The 22,016-nt window shown below is 39.7% G+C and overlaps 16 non-coding genes across 16 annotated transcripts; all 16 read left to right on the forward strand.

Moving 5' to 3' along the window:
* The first annotated feature begins 1,111 nt into the window (after positions 1–1,111).
* On the forward strand, positions 1,112–1,183 carry TRNAP-AGG (transfer RNA proline (anticodon AGG)). The gene has a single exon. It is a non-coding gene; the product is annotated as a tRNA-Pro (tRNA).
* A 288-nt stretch (positions 1,184–1,471) lies between these two features.
* TRNAV-CAC (transfer RNA valine (anticodon CAC)) lies at positions 1,472–1,544 on the forward strand. The gene has a single exon. It is a non-coding gene; the product is annotated as a tRNA-Val (tRNA).
* Positions 1,545–3,906: 2,362 nt separating this feature from the next.
* TRNAP-AGG (transfer RNA proline (anticodon AGG)) lies at positions 3,907–3,978 on the forward strand. Its single transcript has one exon. It is a non-coding gene; the product is annotated as a tRNA-Pro (tRNA).
* A 288-nt stretch (positions 3,979–4,266) lies between these two features.
* Positions 4,267–4,339, forward strand: TRNAV-CAC (transfer RNA valine (anticodon CAC)). Its single transcript has one exon. It is a non-coding gene; the product is annotated as a tRNA-Val (tRNA).
* A 2,168-nt stretch (positions 4,340–6,507) lies between these two features.
* TRNAP-AGG (transfer RNA proline (anticodon AGG)) lies at positions 6,508–6,579 on the forward strand. Its single transcript has one exon. It is a non-coding gene; the product is annotated as a tRNA-Pro (tRNA).
* A 288-nt stretch (positions 6,580–6,867) lies between these two features.
* TRNAV-CAC (transfer RNA valine (anticodon CAC)) lies at positions 6,868–6,940 on the forward strand. The gene has a single exon. It is a non-coding gene; the product is annotated as a tRNA-Val (tRNA).
* A 2,508-nt stretch (positions 6,941–9,448) lies between these two features.
* Positions 9,449–9,520, forward strand: TRNAP-UGG (transfer RNA proline (anticodon UGG)). Its single transcript has one exon. It is a non-coding gene; the product is annotated as a tRNA-Pro (tRNA).
* A 288-nt stretch (positions 9,521–9,808) lies between these two features.
* Positions 9,809–9,881, forward strand: TRNAV-CAC (transfer RNA valine (anticodon CAC)). Its single transcript has one exon. It is a non-coding gene; the product is annotated as a tRNA-Val (tRNA).
* A 2,133-nt stretch (positions 9,882–12,014) lies between these two features.
* Positions 12,015–12,086, forward strand: TRNAP-UGG (transfer RNA proline (anticodon UGG)). The gene has a single exon. It is a non-coding gene; the product is annotated as a tRNA-Pro (tRNA).
* Positions 12,087–12,374: 288 nt separating this feature from the next.
* Positions 12,375–12,447, forward strand: TRNAV-CAC (transfer RNA valine (anticodon CAC)). Its single transcript has one exon. It is a non-coding gene; the product is annotated as a tRNA-Val (tRNA).
* A 2,061-nt stretch (positions 12,448–14,508) lies between these two features.
* Positions 14,509–14,580, forward strand: TRNAP-AGG (transfer RNA proline (anticodon AGG)). Its single transcript has one exon. It is a non-coding gene; the product is annotated as a tRNA-Pro (tRNA).
* Positions 14,581–14,868: 288 nt separating this feature from the next.
* Positions 14,869–14,941, forward strand: TRNAV-CAC (transfer RNA valine (anticodon CAC)). The gene has a single exon. It is a non-coding gene; the product is annotated as a tRNA-Val (tRNA).
* Positions 14,942–17,431: 2,490 nt separating this feature from the next.
* TRNAP-AGG (transfer RNA proline (anticodon AGG)) lies at positions 17,432–17,503 on the forward strand. Its single transcript has one exon. It is a non-coding gene; the product is annotated as a tRNA-Pro (tRNA).
* A 288-nt stretch (positions 17,504–17,791) lies between these two features.
* TRNAV-CAC (transfer RNA valine (anticodon CAC)) lies at positions 17,792–17,864 on the forward strand. Its single transcript has one exon. It is a non-coding gene; the product is annotated as a tRNA-Val (tRNA).
* A 2,446-nt stretch (positions 17,865–20,310) lies between these two features.
* On the forward strand, positions 20,311–20,382 carry TRNAP-UGG (transfer RNA proline (anticodon UGG)). Its single transcript has one exon. It is a non-coding gene; the product is annotated as a tRNA-Pro (tRNA).
* Positions 20,383–20,670: 288 nt separating this feature from the next.
* On the forward strand, positions 20,671–20,743 carry TRNAV-CAC (transfer RNA valine (anticodon CAC)). The gene has a single exon. It is a non-coding gene; the product is annotated as a tRNA-Val (tRNA).
* Positions 20,744–22,016: the final 1,273 nt, after the last annotated feature.

Genomic DNA, 22,016 nt, shown 5'->3' on the forward strand with positions numbered 1-22,016 from the left:
AGCGTTAATATAAACAGAGACTTTATTTTCAATCAAGTGGTATTTTCTTTCCTTTAGGAGCAGAATGTTCTGATCATCAGCGCACCAGAATGTAGTGCTTGGTTGGCAAGCATCACATATTGTGATGTGTTAGCTAAGAGTTCCATGTCCTTCAGACTCATATATTCCTCTGTAGTTGTACCTTGGTGATTCCACAAAACATGGCATCATAATCAGTATTCTACTGCCACAGAGTGGACAGAGAAACCATTTAGAATTTCCCTGAAAAAGAAAAAAAGCATACTTAGGCAGAGCTTTGTGGACAGGAAGGACATTAGAGCAAGTGAGGAATAAGCACTGCTTTTGTTAATTTACATAGGCAGAACAGAGACTGCTGGGAAAAGCCTGAAATTAAAGGCACAGAAAATGCCTGCTTCTGGAGAGAACACTAAGAAGCATTGAAAGTTTTTCCTCTGACCCTGGCCACTCTTAAGAGGAATCCTATGATAGTCAGCAGGACCCACCCTAAAAAGGAAGGGACAGCCATTTGGACCCTTTCCACCTTTCCTATATCTCGCCTGATCGAGCCTGATCGAGCGCTGATTGAGCGGATAAGCACATAAGCACATGTACTTCTCATTTTGGGAATGCATTGCTTAGCTTGTTACCAGCAGCTCAGTTATGTTATGATGTTAGAGGCTATGCAAGGAATGCTTTAGTCCTGCATTAGGCAGTTTTTATTGCTTCTTGCATTCAAGAGATAGATAACTAGCCAGAATCTGTGGCCCAGCTATTCACCTTGGCATTCCGATTTGCACAAAGGGAATCAGTATTGGAGAGAAAAGGCAAAATGTGTTTCTTATGTTGTTATGAACAGCTTTTTATTCTTTCTCTTTAGGCTCTAGCCAATGCAGAAATATATAAATAACTGCTGACTTCCTGTAAGACGTGTCCAATGCTGAGACAAAATAAAAGGGGACACTTACAAATGATAGTGCTATCGTTTGAGAAAGGGTAAGTTGACACTGAATTTCCTGTGAATTCACAGACCAAGCATGAAAAAGACCCCAGCATGATCTTCATTGCGGGCTTAGAGCTGGTATTACCTTTTCAGAGGTGAGGGCCTTTCAACGGCTCGTTGGTCTAGGGGTATGATTCTCGCTTAGGGTGCGAGAGGTCCCGGGTTCAAATCCCGGACGAGCCCTTTCATTGGTGCTCTTTTGAAGTATGCATTTCAAAGCCAATATTAATTTTCTCTTTGCAGTAGTGGATGCATATTTGCTAGAGTCTCATGCTTTTAACCTTGCCCTGCCTGAGCAAATAGGAAACATTTCTCTTTAAGCATTTTGCAAAAATGCTGAACTTGCAAGGCATATACAAGCGTTCAGATAGGGCTGTCGGGCAGGTTGTATGAAAGAAATCTAAAACCAGATGCCCGTGGAATAACCTGTTTTGAGCAGTTTCATCACAGAAGAATCACCTATAGGTATCTGTTTCTGTAGTGTAGTGGTTATCACGTTCGCCTCACACGCGAAAGGTCCCCGGTTCGAAACCGGGCAGAAACACTAGTTATATTGTCTTGGCTGCAATGTTGAGAGTTGCCGTTTTGCATGAAATTGTCCAGGCCCTGAAGATGGGTTCATGCAGTCACGTTCCAAGAAAGTGAATTCTCTTAAAAACAATAACATAATTGGCATGTGGATGTATCTGTTGATTCACAAACCTCACTTTCAAAAGAGCCCTGCATTCGGTTCAATGCTCAACCAGAACAAGCATTAACTTTGAGAATTGTTGGCACCAACAGGCCTCTTATTTTAGTGGAGTGTTTCTGGTTTTTAAGTGCTGAGGCTTGGGCTCAATTCCTAGATGATCCTTCTCAAGGTGATGATACAAATGCATCGTCACCTTTTCGTTTAATGTCAGAATTGTTTATTTCCATTTGGTGGTGTATGAATGCTTTCGACAGTATGGGGATTTTTTCTAGCCTTGCATGAATAAAAGCATATCACTCCTCTTTATGTATTTTTCTAATACATTTATATTTGCATCTCCTCTCCTAGCATGCATTTTTGACTATCTTACAGGCTGTATATAATAAGTATCAATTCAGGGGCGCTTCTTCTACTCAAATCACAACTGTTCTATCACGACATTGATAAGCAATCTGCATCTGCTTCTGTTGTGTATTGGTTATCATATTTACCTGACGTGTGAAAGTCCCATGTTGGACAGTGCACGTTAACAAAGAAACCAATGATTTTTATTAAAAGTTGTCTTGTGTTTTGGTTACCTTGCATCAGCCAAACCGTGCCAGAGATTACTTCATTTGCAGTCACTTGAAAAGTAGGGATTCTCAAATAAATGGCAAGAGGTTGAAACAAATCCAAAGAAATGCATGGCATATCTATGTGTAGGTGTATGCATGTATCCATATATAAAGATAGATAGATAGATAGATAGATAGATAGATAGATAGATAGATAGATAGATAGATAGATAGATAGATAGATAGATAAATGGATGGATGGATGGATGGATGGATGGATGGATGGATGGATGGATGGATGGATGGATGGATGGATGGATGGATGGATGGATGGATGGATGGATGGATGGATGGATGGACGGACGGACGGACGGACGGACGGACGGACAGACAGACAGACAGACAGACAGACAGACAGACAGACAGACAGACAGACAGATAGATAGATAGATAGATAGATAGATAGATAGATAGATAGATAGATAGATAGATAGATAGATAGATAGATAGATAGATAGATAGATAGATAGATAGATATAGGGAGAGAGAGAGCGTTAATATAAACAGAGACTTTATTTTCAATCAAGTGGTATTTTCTTTCCTTTAGGAGCAGAATGTTCTGATCATCAGCGCACCAGAATGTAGTGCTTGGTTGGCAAGCATCACATATTGTGATGTGTTAGCTAAGAGTTCCATGTCCTTCAGACTCATATATTCCTCTGTAGTTGTACCTTGGTGATTCCACAAAACATGGCATCATAATCAGCATTCTACTGCCACAGAGTGGACAGAGAAACCATTTAGAATTTCCCTGAAAAAGAAAAAAAGCATACTTAGGCAGAGCTTTGTGGACAGGAAGGACATTAGAGCAAGTGAGGAATAAGCACTGCTTTTGTTAATTTACATAGGCAGAACAGAGACTGCTGGGAAAAGCCTGAAATTAAAGGCACAGAAAATGCCTGCTTCTGGAGAGAACACTAAGAAGCATTGAAAGTTTTTCCTCTGACCCTGGCCACTCTTAAGAGGAATCCTATGATAGTCAGCAGGACCCACCCTAAAAAGGAAGGGACAGCCATTTGGACCCTTTCCACCTTTCCTATATCTCGCCTGATCGAGCCTGATCGAGCGCTGATTGAGCGGATAAGCACATAAGCACATGTACTTCTCATTTTGGGAATGCATTGCTTAGCTTGTTACCAGCAGCTCAGTTATGTTATGATGTTAGAGGCTATGCAAGGAATGCTTTAGTCCTTCATTAGGCAGTTTTTATTGCTTCTTGCATTCAAGAGATAGATAACTAGCCAGAATCTGTGGCCCAGCTATTCACCTTGGCATTCCGATTTGCACAAAGGGAATCAGTATTGGAGAGAAAAGGCAAAATGTGTTTCTTATGTTGTTATGAACAGCTTTTTATTCTTTCTCTTTAGGCTCTAGCCAATGCAGAAATATATAAATAACTGCTGACTTCCTGTAAGACGTGTCCAATGCTGAGACAAAATAAAAGGGGACACTTACAAATGATAGTGCTATCGTTTGAGAAAGGGTAAGTTGACACTGAATTTCCTGTGAATTCACAGACCAAGCATGAAAAAGACCCCAGCATGATCTTCATTGCGGGCTTAGAGCTGGTATTACCTTTTCAGAGGTGAGGGCCTTTCAACGGCTCGTTGGTCTAGGGGTATGATTCTCGCTTAGGGTGCGAGAGGTCCCGGGTTCAAATCCCGGACGAGCCCTTTCATTGGTGCTCTTTTGAAGTATGCATTTCAAAGCCAATATTAATTTTCTCTTTGCAGTAGTGGATGCATATTTGCTAGAGTCTCATGCTTTTAATCTTGCCCTGCCTGAGCAAATAGGAAACATTTCTCTTTAAGCATTTTGCAAAAATGCTGAACTTGCAAGGCATATACAAGCGTTCAGATAGGGCTGTCGGGCAGGTTGTATGAAAGAAATCTAAAACCAGATGCCCTTGGAATAACCTGTTTTGAGCAGTTTCATCACAGAAGAATCACCTATAGGTATCTGTTTCTGTAGTGTAGTGGTTATCACGTTCGCCTCACACGCGAAAGGTCCCCGGTTCGAAACCGGGCAGAAACACTAGTTATATTGTCTTGGCTGCAATGTTGAGAGTTGCCGTTTTGCATGAAATTGTCCAGGCCCTGAAGATGGGTTCATGCAGTCTCGTTCCAAGAAAGTGAATTCTCTTAAAAACAATAACATAATTGGCATGTGGATGTATCTGTTGATTCACAGACCTCACTTTCAAAAGAGCCCTGCATTCGGTTCAATGCTCAACCAGAACAAGCATTAACTTTGAGAATTGTTGGCACCAACAGGCCTCCTATTTTAGTGGAGTGTTTCTGGTTTTAAGTGCTGAGGCTTGGGCTCAATTCCTAGATGATCCTTCCCAAGGTGATGATACAAATGCATCGTCACCTTTTCGTTTAATGTCAGAATTGTTTATTTCCATTTGGTGGTGTATGAATGCTTTCGACAGTATGGGGATTTTTTCTAGCCTTGCATGAATAAAAGCATATCACTCCTCTTTATGTATTTTTCTAATACATTTATATTTGCATCTCCTCTCCTAGCATGCATTTTGACTATCTTACAGGCTGTATATAATAAGTATCAATTCAGGGGCGCATCTACTACTCAAATCACAACTGTTCTATCATGACAATGATAAGCAATCTGCATCTGCTTCTGTTGTGTATTGGTTATCATATTTACCTGACGTGTGAAAGTCCCATGTTTGACAGTGCACGTTAACAAAGAAACCAATGATTTTTATTAAAAGTTGTCTTGTGTTTTGGTTACCTTGCATCAGCCAAAACGTGCCAGAGATGACTTCATTTGCAGTCACTTGAAAAGTAGGGATTCTCAAATAAATGGCAAGAGGTTGAAACAAATCCAAAGAAATGCATGGCATATCTATGAGTAGGTGTATGCATGTAACCATATATAAAGATAGATAGATAGATAGATAGATAGATAGATAGATAGATAGATAGATAGATAGATAGATAGATAGATAGATAGATAGATAGATAGATAGATAGATAGATAGATAGATAGATAGATAGATAGATAGATAGATAGATAGATAGATAGATAGATAGATAGATAGATAGATAGATATAGGGAGAGAGAGAGCGTTAATATAAACAGAGACGTTATTTTCAATCAAGCGGTATTTTCTTTCCTTTAGGAGCAGAATGTTCTGATCATCAGCGCACCAGAATGTAGTGCTTGGTTGGCAAGCATCATATATTGTGATGTGTTAGCTAAGAGTTCCATGTCCTTCAGACTCATATATTCCTCTGTAGTTGTACCTTGGTGATTCCACAAAACATGGCATCATAATCAGCATTCTACTGCCACAGAGGGGACAGAGAAACCATTTAGAATTTCCCTGAAAAAGAAAAAAAGCATACTTAGGCAGAGCTTTGTGGACACGAAGGACATTAGAGCAAGTGAGGAATAAGCACTGCTTTTGTTAATTTACATAGGCAGAACAGAGACTGCTGGGAAAAGCCTGAAATTAAAGGCACAGAAAATGCCTGCTTCTGGAGAGAACACTAAGAAGCATTGAAAGTTTTTCCTCTGACCCTGGCCACTCTTAAGAGGAATCCTATGATAGTCAGCAGGACCCACCCTAAAAAGGAAGGGACAGCCATTTGGACCCTTTCCACCTTTCCTATATCTCGCCTGATCGAGCCTCATTGAGCGCTGATTGAGCGGATAAGCACATAAGCACATGTACTTCTCATTTTGGGAAGGCATTGCTTAGCTTGTTACCAGCAGCTCAGTTATGTTATGATGTTAGAGGCTATGCAAGGAATGCTTTAGTCCTGCATTAGGCAGTTTTTATTGCTTCTTGCATTCAAGAGATAGATAATTAGCCAGAATCTGTGGCCCAGCTATTCACCTTGGCATTCCGATTTGCACAAAGGGAATCAGTATTGGAGAGAAAAGGCAAAATGTGTTTCTTATGTTGTTATGAACAGCTTTTTATTCTTTCTCTTTAGGCTCTAGCCAATGCAGAAATATATAAATAACGGCTGACTTCCTGTAAGACGTGTCCAATGCTGAGACAAAATAAAAGGGGACACTTACAAATGATAGTGCTATCGTTTGAGAAAGGGTAAGTTGACACTGAATTTCCTGTGAATTCACAGACCAAGCATGAAAAAGACCCCAGCATGATCTTCATTGCGGGCTTAGAGCTGGTGTTACCTTTTCAGAGGTGAGGGTCTTTCAACGGCTCGTTGGTCTAGGGGTATGATTCTCGCTTAGGGTGCGAGAAGTCCCGGGTTCAAATCCCGGACGAGCCCTTTCATTGGTGCTCTTTTGAAGTATGCATTTCAAAGCCAATATCAATTTTCTCTTTGCAGTAGTGGATGCATATTTGCTAGAGTCTCATGCTTTTAATCTTGCCCTGCCTGAGCAAATAGGAAACATTTCTCTTTAAGCATTTTGCAAAAATGCTGAACTTGCAAGGCATATACAAGCGTTCAGATAGGGCTGTCGGGCAGGTTGCATGAAAGAAATCTAAAACCAGATGCCCTTGGAATAGTCTGTTTTGAGCAGTTTCATCACAGAAGAATCACCTGTAGGTATCTGTTTCTGTAGTGTAGTGGTTATCACGTTCGCCTCACACGCGAAAGGTCCCCGGTTCGAAACCGGGCAGAAACACTAGTTATATTGTCTTTGCTGCAATGTTAAGAGTTGCCGTTTTGCATGAAATTGTCCAGGCCCTGAAGATGGGTTCATGCAGTCTCGTTCCAAGAAAGTGAATTCTCTTAAAAACAATAACATAATTGGCATGTGGATGTATCTGTTGATTCACAGACCTCACTTTCAAAAGAGCCCTGCATTCGGTTCAATGCTCAACCAGAACAAGCATTAACTTTGAGAATTGTTGGCACCAACAGGCCTCCTATTTTAGTGGAGTGTTTCTGGTTTTAAGTGCTGAGGCTTGGGCTCAATTCCTAGATGATCCTTCTCAAGGTGATGATACAAATGCATCGTCACCTTTTCGTTTAATGTCAGAATTGTTTATTTCCATTTGGTGGTGTATGAATGCTTTCGACAGTATGGGGATTTTTTCTAGCCTTGCATGAATAAAAGCATATCACTCCTCTTTATGTATTTTTCTAATACATTTATATTTGCATCTCCTCTCCTAGCATGCATTTTTGACTATCTTACAGGCTGTATATATTAAGTATCAATTCAGGGGCGCTTCTACTACTCAAATCACAACTGTTCTATCACGACATTGATAAGCAATCTGCATCTGCTTCTGTTGTGTATTGGTTATCATATTTACCTGACGTGTGAAAGTCCCATGTTTGACAGTGCACGTTAACAAAGAAACCAATGATTTTTATTAAAAGTTGTCTTGTGTTTTGGTTACCTTGCATCAGCCAAAACGTGCCAGAGATGACTTCATTTGCAGTCACTTGAAAAGTAGGGATTCTCATATAAATGGCAAGAGGTTGAAACAAATCCAAAGAAATGCATGGCATATCTATGAGTAGGTGTATGCATGTATCCATATATAAAGATAGATAGATAGATAGATAGATAGATAGATAGATAGATAGATAGATAGATAGATAGATAGATAGATAGATAGATAGATAGATAGATAGATAGATAGATAGATAGATAGATAGATAGATAGATAAATAGATGGATGGATGGATGGATGGATGGATGGATGGATGGATGGATGGATGGATGGATGGATGGATGGATGGATGGATGGATGGATGGATGGATGGATGGATGGACGGATGGATGAATGGATAGACGGACAGACAGACAGACAGACAGACAGACAGACAGACAGACAGACAGACAGACAGACAGACAGACACATAGATAGATAGATAGATAGATAGATAGATAGATAGATAGATAGATAGATAGATAGATAGATAGATAGATAGATAGATAGATAGATAGATAGATAGATAGATAGATAGATAGATAGATAGATAGATAGATAGATAGATAGATAGATAGATAGATAGATAGATAGATAGATAGATAGATAGATAGATAGATAGATATAGGGAGAGAGAGAGCGTTAATATAAACAGAGACTTTATTTTCAATCAAGCGGTATTTTCTTTCCTTTAGGAGCAGAATGTTCTGATCATCAGCGCACCAGAATGTAGTGCTTGGTTGGCAAGCATCACATATTGTGATGTGTTAGCTAAGAGTTCCATGTCCTTCAGACTCATATATTCCTCTGTAGTTGTACCTTGGTGATTCCACAAAACATGGCATCATAATCAGCATTCTACTGCCACAGAGTGGACAGAGAAACCATTTAGAATTTCCCTGAAAAAGAAAAAAAGCATACTTAGGCAGAGCTTTGTGGACAGGAAGGACATTAGAGCAAGTGAGGAATAAGCACTGCTTTTGTTAATTTACATAGGCAGAACAGAGACTGCTGGGAAAAGCCTGAAATTAAAGGCACAGAAAATGCCTGCTTCTGGAGAGAACACTAACAAGCATTGAAAGTTTTTCCTCTGACCCTGGCCACTCTTAAGAGGAATCCTATGATAGTCAGCAGGACCCACCCTAAAAAGGAAGGGACAGCCATTTGGACCCTTTCCACCTTTCCTATATCTCGCCTGATCGAGCATATTGAGCGCTGATTGAGCGGATAAGCACATAAGCACATGTACTTCTCATTTTGGGAAGGTATTGCTTAGCTTGTTACCAGCAGCTCAGTTATGTTATGATGTTAGAGGCTATGCAAGGAATGCTTTAGTCCTGCATTAGGCAGTTTTTATTGCTTCTTGCATTCAAGAGATAGATAATTAGCCAGAATCTGTGGCCCAGCTATTCACCTTGGCATTCCGATTTGCACAAAGGGAATCAGTATTGGAGAGAAAAGGCAAAATGTGTTTCTTATGTTGTTATGAACAGCTTTTTATTCCTTCTCTTTAGGCTCTAGCCAATGCAGAAATATATAAATAACTGCTGACTTCCTGTAAGACGTGTCCAATGCTGAGACAAAATAAAAGGGGACACTTACAAATGATAGTGCTATCGTTTGAGAAAGGGTAAGTTGACACTGAATTTCCTGTGAATTCACAGACCAAGCATGAAAAAGACACCAGCATGATCTTCATTGCGGGCTTAGAGCTTGTATTACCTTTTTAGAGGTGAGGGTCTTTCAACGGCTCGTTGGTCTAGGGGTATGATTCTCGCTTTGGGTGCGAGAGGTCCCGGGTTCAAATCCCGGACGAGCCCTTTCATTGGTGCTCTTTTGAAGTATGCATTTCAAAGCCAATATCAATTTTCTCTTTGCAGTAGTGGATGATTATTTGCTAGAGTCTCATGCTTTTAACCTTGCCCTGCCTGAGCAAATAGGAAACATTTCTCTTTAAGCATTTTGCAAAAATGCTGAACTTGCAAGGCATATACAAGCGTTCAGATAGGGCTGTCGGGCAGGTTGCATGAAAGAAATCTAAAACCAGATGCCTTTGGAATAGTCTGTTTTGAGCAGTTTCATCACAGAAGAATCACCTGTAGGTATCTGTTTCTGTAGTGTAGTGGTTATCACGTTCGCCTCACACGCGAAAGGTCCCCGGTTCGAAACCGGGCAGAAACACTAGTTATATTGTCTTGGCTGCAATGTTGAGAGTTGCCGTTTTGCATGAAATTGTCCAGGCCCTGAAGATGGGTTCATGCAGTCTCGTTCCAAGAAAGTGAATTCGCTTAAAAACAATAACATAATTGGCATGTGGATGTATCTGTTGATTCACAGACCTCACTTTCAAAAGAGCCCTGCATTCGGTTCAATGCTCAACCAGAACAAGCATTAACTTTGAGAATTGTTGGCACCAACAGGCCTCCTATTTTAGTGGAGTGTTTCTGGTTTTAAGTGCTGAGGCTTGGGCTCAATTCCTAGATGATCCTTCTCAAGGTGATGATACAAATGCATCGTCACCTTTTCGTTTAATGTCAGAATTGTTTATTTCCATTTGGTGGTGTATGAATGCTTTCGACAGTATGGGGATTTTTTCTAGCCTTGCATGAATAAAAGCATATCACTCCTCTTTATGTATTTTTCTAATACATTTATATTTGCATCTCCTCTCCTAGCATGCATTTTTGACTATCTTACAGGCTGTATATAATAAGTATCAATTCAGGGGCGCATCTACTACTCAAATCACAACTGTTCTATCATGACAATGATAAGCAATCTGCATCTGCTTCTGTTGTGTATTGGTTATCATATTTACCTGACGTGTGAAAGTCCCATGTTTGACAGTGCACGTTAACAAAGAAACCAATGATTTTTATTAAAAGTTGTCTTGTGTTTTGGTTACCTTGCATCAGCCAAAACGTGCCAGAGATGACTTCATTTGCAGTCACTTGAAAAGTAGGGATTCTCAAATAAATGGCAAGAGGTTGAAACAAATCCAAAGAAATGCATGGCATATCTATGAGTAGGTGTATGCATGTAACCATATATAAAGATAGATAGATAGATAGATAGATAGATAGATAGATAGATAGATAGATAGATAGATAGATAGATAGATAGATAGATAGATAGATAGATAGATAGATAGATAGATAGATAGATAGATAGATAGATAGATAGATAGATATAGGGAGAGAGAGAGCGTTAATATAAACAGAGACTTTATTTTCAATCAAGCGGTATTTTCTTTCCTTTAGGAGCAGAATGTTCTGATCATCAGCGCACCAGAATGTAGTGCTTGGTTGGCAAGCATCACATATTGTGATGTGTTAGCTAAGAGTTCCATGTCCTTCAGACTCATATATTCCTCTGTAGTTGTACCTTGGTGATTCCACAAAACATGGCATCATAATCAGCATTCTACTGCCACAGAGTGGACAGAGAAACCATTTAGAATTTCCCTGAAAAAGAAAAAAAGCATACTTAGGCAGAGCTTTGTGGACAGGAAGGACATTAGAGCAAGTGAGGAATAAGCACTGCTTTTGTTAATTTACATAGGCAGAACAGAGACTGCTGGGAAAAGCCTGAAATTAAAGGCACAGAAAATGCCTGCTTCTGGAGAGAACACTAAGAAGCATTGAAAGTTTTTCCTCTGACCCTGGCCACTCTTAAGAGGAATCCTATGATAGTCAGCAGGACCCACCCTAAAAAGGAAGGGACAGCCATTTGGACCCTTTCCACCTTTCCTATTTCTCGCCTGATCGAGCCTGATTGAGCGCTGAATGAGCGGATAAGCACATAAGCACATGTACTTCTCATTTTGGGAAGGTATTGCTTAGCTTGTTACCAGCAGCTCAGTTATGTTATAATGTTAGAGGCTATGCAAGGAATGCTTTAGTCCTGCATTAGGCAGTTTTTATTGCTTCTTGCATTCAAGAGATAGATAATTAGCCAGAATCTGTGGCCCAGCTATTCACCTTGGCATTCCGATTTGCACAAAGGGAATCAGTATTGGAGAGAAAAGGCAAAATGTGTTTCTTATGTTGTTATGAACAGCTTTTTATTCTTTCTCATTAGGCTCTAGCCAATGCAGAAATATATAAATAACTGCTGACTTCCTGTAAGACGTGTCCAATGCTGAGACAAAATAAAAGGGGACACTTACAAATGATAGTGCTATCGTTTGAGAAAGGGTAAGTTGACACTGAATTTCCTGTGAATTCACAGACCAAGCATGAAAAAGACACCAGCATGATCTTCATTGCGGGCTTAGAGCTTGTATTACCTTTTTAGAGGTGAGGGTCTTTCAACGGCTCGTTGGTCTAGGGGTATGATTCTCGCTTTGGGTGCGAGAGGTCCGGGGTTCAAATCCCGGACGAGCCCTTTCATTGGTGCTCTTTTGAAGTATGCATTTCAAAGCCAATATCAATTTTCTCTTTGCAGTAGTGGATGATTATTTGCTAGAGTCTCATGCTTTTAACCTTGCCCTGCCTGAGCAAATAGGAAACATTTCTCTTTAAGCATTTTGCAAAAATGCTGAACTTGCAAGGCATATACAAGCGTTCAGATAGGGCTGTCGGGCAGGTTGCATGAAAGAAATCTAAAACCAGATGCCTTTGGAATAGTCTGTTTTGAGCAGTTTCATCACAGAAGAATCACCTGTAGGTATCTGTTTCTGTAGTGTAGTGGTTATCACGTTCGCCTCACACGTGAAAGGTCCCCGGTTCGAAACCGGGCAGAAACACTAGTTATATTGTCTTGGCTGCAATGTTGAGAGTTGCCGTTTTGCATGAAATTGTCCAGGCCCTGAAGATGGGTTCATGCAGTCTCGTTCCAAGAAAGTGAATTCTCTTAAAAACAATAACATAATTGGCATGTGGATGTATCTGTTGATTCACAGACCTCACTTTCAAAAGAGCCCTGCATTCGGTTCAATGCTCAACCAGAACAAGCATTAACTTTGAGAATTGTTGGCACCAACAGGCCTCCTATTTTAGTGGAGTGTTTCTGGTTTTAAGTGCTGAGGCTTGGGCTCAATTCCTAGATGATCCTTCTCAAGGTGATGATACAAATGCATCGTCACCTTTTCGTTTAATGTCAGAATTGTTTATTTCCATTTGGTGGTGTATTAATGCTTTCGACAGTATGGGGATTTTTTCTAGCCTTGCATGAATAAAAGCATATCACTCCTCTTTATGTATTTTTCTAATACATTTATATTTGCATCTCCTCTCCTAGCATGCATTTTTGACTATCTTACAGGCTGTATATAATAAGTATCAATTCAGGGGCGCATCTACTACTCAAATCACAACTGTTCTATCATGACAATGATAAGCAATCTGCATCTGCTTCTGTTGTGTATTGGTTATCATATTTACCTGACGTGTGAAAGTCCCATGTTTGACAGTGCACGTTAACAAAGAAACCAATGATTTTTATTAAAAGTTGTCTTGTGTTTTGGTTACCTTGCATCAGCCAAAACGTGCCAGAGATGACTTCATTTGCAGTCACTTGAAAAGTAGGGATTCTCAAATAAATGGCAAGAGGTTGAAACAAATCCAAAGAAATGCATGGCATATCTATGAGTAGGTGTATGCATGTAACCATATATAAAGATAGATAGATAGATAGATAGATAGATAGATAGATAGATAGATAGATAGATAGATAGATAGATATAGGGAGAGAGAGAGCGTTAATATAAACAGAGACTTTATTTTCAATCAAGCGGTATTTTCTTTCCTTTAGGAGCAGAATGTTCTGATCATCAGCGCACCAGAATGTAGTGCTTGGTTGGCAAGCATCACATATTGTGATGTGTTAGTTAAGAGTTCCATGTCCTTCAGACTCATATATTCCTCTGTAGTTGTACCTTGGTGATTCCACAAAACATGGCATCATAATCAGCATTCTACTGCCACAGAGTGGACAGCGAAACCATTTAGAATTTCCCTGAAAAAGAAAAAAAGCATACTTAGGCAGAGCTTTGTGGACAGGAAGGACATTAGAGCAAGTGAGGAATAAGCACTGCTTTTGTTAATTTACATAGGCAGAACAGAGACTGCTGGGAAAAGCCTGAAATTAAAGGCACAGAAAATGCCTGCTTCTGGAGAGAACACTAAGAAGCATTGAAAGTTTTTCCTCTGACCCTGGCCACTCTTAAGAGGAATCCTATGATAGTCAGCAGGACCCACCCTAAAAAGGAAGGGACAGCCATTTGGACCCTTTCCACCTTTCCTATATCTCGCCTGATCGAGCCTCATTGAGCGCTGATTGAGCGGATAAGCACATAAGCACATGTACTTCTCATTTTGGGAAGGCATTGCTTAGCTTGTTACCAGCAGCTCAGTTATGTTATGATGTTAGAGGCTATGCAAGGAATGCTTTAGTCCTGCATTAGGCAGTTTTTATTGCTCCTTGCATTCAAGAGATAGATAATTAGCCAGAATCTGTGGCCCAGCTATTCACCTTTGCATTCCGATTTGCACAGAGGGAATCAGTATTGGAGAGAAAAGGCAAAATGTGTTTCTTATGTTGTTATGAACAGCTTTTTATTCTTTCTCTTTAGGCTCTAGCCAATGCAGAAATATATAAATAACTGCTGACTTCCTGTAAGACGTGTCCAATGCTGAGACAAAATAAAAGGGGACACTTACAAATGATAGTGCTATCGTTTGAGAAAGGGTAAGTTGACACTGAATTTCCTGTGAATTCACAGACCAAGCATGAAAAAGACCCCAGCATGATCTTCATTGCGGGCTTAGAGCTGGTATTACCTTTTCAGAGGTGAGCGTCTTTCAATGGCTCGTTGGTCTAGGGGTATGATTCTCGCTTAGGGTGCAAGAGGTCCCGGGTTCAAATCCCAGACGAGCCCTTTCATTGGTGCTCTTTTGAAGTATGCATTTCAAAGCCAATATCAATTTTCTCTTTGCAGTAGTGGATGCATATTTGATAGAGTCTCATGCTTTTAACCTTGCCCTGCCTGAGCAAATAGGAAACATTTCTCTTTAAGCATTTTGCAAAAATGCTGAACTTGCAAGGCATATACAAGCGTTCAGATAGGGCTGTCGGGCAGGTTGCATGAAAGAAATCTAAAACCAGATGCCCTTGGAATAGCCTGTTTTGAGCAGTTTCATCACAGAAGAATCACCTGTAGGTATCTGTTTCTGTAGTGTAGTGGTTTTCACGTTCGCCTCACACGCGAAAGGTCCCCGGTTCGAAACCAGGCAGAAACACTAGTTATATTGTCTTGGCTGCAATGTTGAGAGTTGCCGTTTTGCATGATATTGTCCAGGCCCTGAAGATGGGTTCATGCAGTCTCGTTCCAAGAAAGTGAATTCTCTTACAAACAATAACATAATTGGCATGTGGATGTATCTGTTGATTCACAGACCTCACTTTCAAAAGAGCCCTGCATTCGGTTCAATGCTCAACCAGAACAAGCATTAACTTTGAGAATTGTTGGCACCAACAGGCCTCTTATTTTAGTGGAGTGTTTCTGGTTTTTAAGTGCTGAGGCTTGGGCTCAATTCCTAGATGATCCTTCTCAAGGTGATGATACAAATGCATCGTCACCTTTTCGTTTAATGTCAGAATTGTTTATTTCCATTTGGTGGTGTATGAATGCTTTCGACAGTATGGGGATTTTTTCTAGCCTTGCATGAATAAAAGCATATCACTCCTCTTTATGTATTTTTCTAATACATTTATATTTGCATCTCCTCTCCTAGCATGCATTTTTGACTATCTTACAGGCTGTATATAATAAGTATCAATTCAGGGGCGCTTCGTCTACTCAAATCACAACTGTTCTATCACGATATTGATAAGCAATCTGCATCTGCTTCTGTTGTGTATTGGTTATCATATTTACCTGACGTGTGAAAGTCCCATGTTGGACAGTGCACGTTAACAAAGAAACCAATGATTTTTATTAAAAGTTGTCTTGTGTTTTGGTTACCTTGCATCAGCCAAACCGTGCCAGAGATTACTTCATTTGCAGTCACTTGAAAAGTAGGGATTCTCAAATAAATGGCAAGAGGTTGAAACAAATCCAAAGAAATGCATGGCATATCTATGTGTAGGTGTTAGGTGTATGCATGTATCCATATATAAAGAATAGATAGATAGATAGATAGATAGATAGATAGATAGATAGATAGATAGATAGATAGATAGATAGATAGATAGATAGATAGATAGATAGATAGATAGATAGATAGATAGATAGATAGATAGATAGATAGATAGATAGATAGATAGATAGATAGATAGATAAATAGATAGATGGGTGGATGGATGGATGTATGGATGGATGGATGGATGTATGGATGGATGGATGGATGGATGGATGAATGGATAGACAGATAGACAGACAGACAGACAGACAGACAGACAGACAGACAGATAGATAGATAGATAGATAGATAGATAGATAGATAGATAGATAGATAGATAGATAGATAGATAGATAGATAGATAGATAGATAGATAGATAGATAGATAGATAGATAGATAGATAGATAGATAGATAGATAGATAGATAGATAGATAGATAGATAGATAGATAGATAGATAGATAGATAGATAGATAGATAGATATAGGGAGAGAGAGAGCGTTAATATAAACAGAGACGTTATTTTCAATCAAGCGGTATTTTCTTTCCTTTAGGAGCAGAATGTTCTGATCATCAGCGCACCAGAATGTAGTGCTTGGTTGGCAAGCATCATATATTGTGATGTGTTAGCTAAGAGTTCCATGTCCTTCAGACTCATATATTCCTCTGTAGTTGTACCTTGGTGATTCCACAAAACATGGCATCATAATCAGCATTCTACTGCCACAGAGTGGACAGAGAAACCATTTAGAATTTCCCTGAAAAAGAAAAAAAGCATACTTAGGCAGAGCTTTGTGGACAGGAAGGACATTAGAGCAAGTGAGGAATAAGCACTGCTTTTGTTAATTTACATAGGCAGAACAGAGACTGCTGGGAAAAGCCTGAAATTAAAGGCACAGAAAATGCCTGCTTCTGGAGAGAACACTAAGAAGCATTGAAAGTTTTTCCTCTGACCCTGGCCACTCTTAAGAGGAATCCTATGATAGTCAGCAGGACCCACCCTAAAAAGGAAGGGACAGCCATTTGGACCCTTTCCACCTTTCCTATATCTCGCCTGATCGAGCCTCATTGAGCGCTGATTGAGCGGATAAGCACATAAGCACATGTACTTCTCATTTTGGGAAGGCATTGCTTAGCTTGTTACCAGCAGCTCAGTTATGTTATGATGTTAGAGGCTATGCAAGGAATGCTTTAGTCCTGCATTAGGCAGTTTTTATTGCTTCTTGCATTCAAGAGATAGATAATTAGCCAGAATCTGTGGCCCAGCTATTCACCTTGGCATTCCGATTTGCACAAAGGGAATCAGTATTGGAGAGAAAAGGCAAAATGTGTTTCTTATGTTGTTATGAACAGCTTTTTATTCTTTCTCTTTAGGCTCTAGCCAATGCAGAAATATATAAATAACGGCTGACTTCCTGTAAGACGTGTCCAATGCTGAGACAAAATAAAAGGGGACACTTACAAATGATAGTGCTATCGTTTGAGAAAGGGTAAGTTGACACTGAATTTCCTGTGAATTCACAGACCAAGCATGAAAAAGACCCCAGCATGATCTTCATTGCGGGCTTAGAGCTGGTGTTACCTTTTCAGAGGTGAGGGTCTTTCAACGGCTCGTTGGTCTAGGGGTATGATTCTCGCTTAGGGTGCGAGAGGTCCCGGGTTCAAATCCCAGACGAGCCCTTTCATTGGTGCTCTTTTGAAGTATGCATTTCAAAGCCAATATCAATTTTCTCTTTGCAGTAGTGGATGCATATTTGCTAGAGTCTCATGCTTTTAATCTTGCCCTGCCTGAGCAAATAGGAAACATTTCTCTTTAAGCATTTTGCAAAAATGCTGAACTTGCAAGGCATATACAAGCGTTCAGATAGGGCTGTCGGGCAGGTTGCATGAAAGAAATCTAAAACCAGATGCCCTTGGAATAGTCTGATTTGAGCAGTATCATCACAGAAGAATCACCTGTAGGTATCTATTTCTGTAGTGTAGTGGTTATCACGTTCGCCTCACACGCGAAAGGTCCCCGGTTCGAAACCGGGCAGAAACACTAGTTATATTGTCTTTGCTGCAATGTTAAGAGTTGCCGTTTTGCATGAAATTGTCCAGGCCCTGAAGATGGGTTCATGCAGTCTCGTTCCAAGAAAGTGAATTCTCTTAAAAACAATAACATAATTGGCATGTGGATGTATCTGTTGATTCACAGACCTCACTTTCAAAAGAGCCCTGCATTCGGTTCAATGCTCAACCAGAACAAGCATTAACTTTGAGAATTGTTGGCACCAACAGGCCTCCTATTTTAGTGGAGTGTTTCTGGTTTTAAGTGCTGAGGCTTGGGCTCAATTCCTAGATGATCCTTCTCAAGGTGATGATACAAATGCATCGTCACCTTTTCGTTTAATGTCAGAATTGTTTATTTCCATTTGGTGGTGTATGAATGCTTTCGACAGTATGGGGATTTTTTCTAGCCTTGCATGAATAAAAGCATATCACTCCTCTTTATGTATTTTTCTAATACATTTATATTTGCATCTCCTCTCCTAGCATGCATTTTTGACTATCTTACAGGCTGTATATATTAAGTATCAATTCAGGGGCGCTTCTACTACTCAAATCACAACTGTTCTATCACGACATTGATAAGCAATCTGCATCTGCTTCTGTTGTGTATTGGTTATCATATTTACCTGACGTGTGAAAGTCCCATGTTTGACAGTGCACGTTAACAAAGAAACCAATGATTTTTATTAAAAGTTGTCTTGTGTTTTGGTTACCTTGCATCAGCCAAAACGTGCCAGAGATGACTTCATTTGCAGTCACTTGAAAAGTAGGGATTCTCATATAAATGGCAAGAGGTTGAAACAAATCCAAAGAAATGCATGGCATATCTATGAGTAGGTGTATGCATGTATCCATATATAAAGATAGATAGATAGATAGATAGATAGATAGATAGATAGATAGATAGATAGATAGATAGATAGATAGATAGATAGATAGATAGATAGATAGATAGATAGATAGATAGATAGATAGATAGATAGATAGATAGATAGATGGATGGATGGATGGATGGATGGATGGATGGATGGATGGATGGATGGATGGATGGATGGATGGATGGATGGATGGATGAATGGATAGACGGACAGACAGACAGACAGACAGACAGACAGACAGACAGACAGACAGACAGATAGATAGATAGATAGATAGATAGATAGATAGATAGATAGATAGATAGATAGATAGATAGATAGATAGATAGATAGATAGATAGATAGATAGATAGATAGATAGATAGATAGATAGATAGATAGATAGATAGATAGATAGATAGATAGATAGATAGATAGATAGATAGATAGATAGATAGATAGATATAGGGAGAGAGAGAGCGTTAATATAAACAGAGACTTTATTTTCAATCAAGCGGTATTTTCTTTCCTTTAGGAGCAGAATGTTCTGATCATCAGCGCACCAGAATGTAGTGCTTGGTTGGCAAGCATCACATATTGTGATGTGTTAGCTAAGAGTTCCATGTCCTTCAGACTCATATATTCCTCTGTAGTTGTACCTTGGTGATTCCACAAAACATGGCATCATAATCAGCATTCTACTGCCACAGAGTGGACAGAGAAACCATTTAGAATTTCCCTGAAAAAGAAAAAAAGCATACTTAGGCAGAGCTTTGTGGACAGGAAGGACATTAGAGCAAGTGAGGAATAAGCACTGCTTTTGTTAATTTACATAGGCAGAACAGAGACTGCTGGGAAAAGCCTGAAATTAAAGGCACAGAAAATGCCTGCTTCTGGAGAGAACACTAAGAAGCATTGAAAGTTTTTCCTCTGACCCTGGCCACTCTTAAGAGGAATCCTATGATAGTCAGCAGGACCCACCCTAAAAAGGAAGGGACAGCCATTTGGACCCTTTCCACCTTTCCTATATCTCGCCTGATCGAGCCTGATTGAGCGGATAAGCACATAAGCACATGTACTTCTCATTTTGGGAAGGTATTGCTTAGCTTGTTACCAGCAGCTCAGTTATGTTATGATGTTAGAGGCTATGCAAGGAATGCTTTAGTCCTGCATTAGGCAGTTTTTATTGCTTCTTGCATTCAAGAGATAGATAATTAGCCAGAATCTGTGGCCCAGCTATTCACCTTGGCATTCCGATTTGCACAAAGGGAATCAGTATTGGAGAGAAAAGGCAAAATGTGTTTCTTATGTTGTTATGAACAGCTTTTTATTCTTTCTCTTTAGGCTCTAGCCAATGCAGAAATATATAAATAACTGCTGACTTCCTGTAAGACGTGTCCAATGCTGAGACAAAATAAAAGGGGACACTTACAAATGATAGTGCTATCGTTTGAGAAAGGGTAAGTTAACACTGAATTTCCTGTGAATTCACAGACCAAGCATGAAAAAGACACCAGCATGATCTTCATTGCGGGCTTAGAGCTTGTATTACCTTTTTAGAGGTGAGGGTCTTTCAACGGCTCGTTGGTCTAGGGGTATGATTCTCGCTTTGGGTGCGAGAGGTCCCGGGTTCAAATCCCGGACGAGCCCTTTCATTGGTGCTCTTTTGAAGTATGCATTTCAAAGCCAATATCAATTTTCTCTTTGCAGTAGTGGATGATTATTTGCTAGAGTCTCATGCTTTTAACCTTGCCCTGCCTGAGCAAATAGGAAACATTTCTCTTTAAGCATTTTGCAAAAATGCTGAACTTGCAAGGCATATACAAGCGTTCAGATAGGGCTGTCGGGCAGGTTGCATGAAAGAAATCTAAAACCAGATGCCTTTGGAATAGTCTGTTTTGAGCAGTTTCATCACAGAAGAATCACCTGTAGGTAGCTGTTTCTGTAGTGTAGTGGTTATCACGTTCGCCTCACACGCGAAAGGTCCCCGGTTCGAAACCGGGCAGAAACACTAGTTATATTGTCTTGGCTGCAATGTTGAGAGTTGCCGTTTTGTATGAAATTGTCCAGGCCCTGAAGATGGGTTCATGCAGTCTCGTTCCAAGAAAGTGAATTCTCTTAAAAACAATAACATAATTGGCATGTGGATGTATCTGTTGATTCACAGACCTCACTTTCAAAAGAGCCCTGCATTCGGTTCAATGCTCAACCAGAACAAGCATTAACTTTGAGAATTGTTGGCACCAACAGGCCTCCTATTTTAGTGGAGTGTTTCTGGTTTTAAGTGCTGAGGCTTGGGCTCAATTCCTAGATGATCCTTCTCAAGGTGATGATACAAATGCATCGTCACCTTTTCGTTTAATGTCAGAATTGTTTATTTCCATTTGGTGGTGTATGAATGCTTTCGACAGTATGGGGATTTTTTCTAGCCTTGCATGAATAAAAGCATATCACTCCTCTTTATGTATTTTTCTAATACATTTATATTTGCATCTCCTCTCCTAGCATGCATTTTTGACTATCTTACAGGCTGTATATAATAAGTATCAATTCAGGGGCGCATCTACTACTCAAATCACAACTGTTCTATCATGACAATGATAAGCAATCTGCATCTGCTTCTGTTGTGTATTGGTTATCATATTTACCTGACGTGTGAAAGTCCCATGTTTGACAGTGCACGTTAACAAAGAAACCAATGATTTTTATTAAAAGTTGTCTTGTGTTTTGGTTACCTTGCATCAGCCAAAACGTGCCAGAGATGACTTCATTTGCAGTCACTTGAAAAGTAGGGATTCTCAAATAAATGGCAAGAGGTTGAAACAAATCCAAAGAAATGCATGGCATATCTATGAGTAGGTGTATGCATGTAACCATATATAAAGATAGATAGATAGATAGATAGATAGATAGATAGATAGATAGATAGATAGATAGATAGATAGATAGATAGATAGATAGATAGATAGATAGATAGATAGATAGATAGATAGATAGATAGATAGATAGATAGATAGATGGATAGATAGATATAGGGAGAGAGAGAGCGTTAATATAAACAGAGACTTTATTTTCAATCAAGCGGTATTTTCTTTCCTTTAGGAGCAGAATGTTCTGATCATCAGCGCACCAGAATGTAGTGCTTGGTTGGCAAGCATCACATATTGTGATGTGTTAGCTAAGAGTTCCATGTCCTTCAGACTCATATATTCCTCTGTAGTTGTACCTTGGTGATTCCACAAAACATGGCATCATAATCAGCATTCTACTGCCACAGAGTGGAC

The sequence above is a fragment of the Lissotriton helveticus genome, chromosome 8, assembly GCF_964261635.1.
Source record: "Lissotriton helveticus chromosome 8, aLisHel1.1, whole genome shotgun sequence".
Lineage (NCBI taxonomy): Eukaryota > Metazoa > Chordata > Amphibia > Caudata > Salamandridae > Lissotriton > Lissotriton helveticus.